Consider the following 891-nt stretch of genomic DNA (forward strand, 5'->3'; position numbering starts at 1 on the left):
TTAAGAACTACTTTGTGTCCAACACCTACACATCATCATCTTGCATCCGATTCTTGGATGTTAAGGTGGCACAATTTGAGATCAAGAATTCTATCATTTCAATGCTTCCTAATTTTTATGGGAATTCTCATGAAAATCCTTACAAGTATCGAGATGAATTCCTCAAAATCTATTCTACCATACACATCCATAATTTCTGTGATGAAGCCCTCCACTTTAGGCTTTTCTCGTTCTCTCTGAAGGACAAAGCCAAATATTGGCTAACGTACTTAGAGCCGAACTTGGTGACCTCCTAGGCCACCATGCAGCATGAGTTGAAAAAGTACTTCCCAATCGGGAAGACTAACCAGTTTAGGAGAGTCATCACTAGTTTCTCACAGTTGGATGGGGAACTATTTTTTGAGACCTGGGAGCGTTTTAAGGACCTCTTACGTAAATGCCCACACCATCAAGTTCCTAAGTGGCAATTGGTTCAGAACTTCTATGAAGGATTAGCTGAATATGACCGATTCATGGTAGATGCATCTTGTAGAGGTACTTTCCTCACCAAGCACGAGAATGAGGCATGGGTTCTCTTCGAGAACCAAGTCGAGAATTCTTAGCAACATACTGTTGCTGCTCGTAGACCACATGAACCCTCCTCTTCCAAACCTAAAGGAGTTTGTGAGTTAGCCGTGGGCCTTGACCTTGCGCCCACACTGCACACCATCGTTCAAAAGCTAGATCAGTTCTTGTCCTTAGGACAGCAACCACAGTCAGCAACATGTGCAAAGGTGTTTGCCATCTGTTATGATCCTTCACACACTTGTTACGATTGCCCCCATGCACCTTCCCAGCCTGAGTTTGTGTAGGAGGAAGTTAAGTTTACCCATAATTGGTACGATAGGCCAT

At 43.4% G+C, this 891-nt stretch overlaps 1 non-coding gene across 1 annotated transcript; it reads right to left on the bottom strand.

Moving 5' to 3' along the window:
* Nucleotides 1-348: 348 nt before the first annotated feature.
* Nucleotides 349-454, bottom strand: LOC131156925 (small nucleolar RNA R71). Its single transcript, XR_009137186.1, has one exon. It is a non-coding gene; the product is annotated as a small nucleolar RNA R71 (small nucleolar RNA).
* Between the last annotated feature and the right edge of the window lie 437 nt (nucleotides 455-891).

This window comes from Malania oleifera, chromosome 5 (genome assembly GCF_029873635.1).
Source record: "Malania oleifera isolate guangnan ecotype guangnan chromosome 5, ASM2987363v1, whole genome shotgun sequence".
NCBI lineage: Eukaryota > Viridiplantae > Streptophyta > Magnoliopsida > Santalales > Ximeniaceae > Malania > Malania oleifera.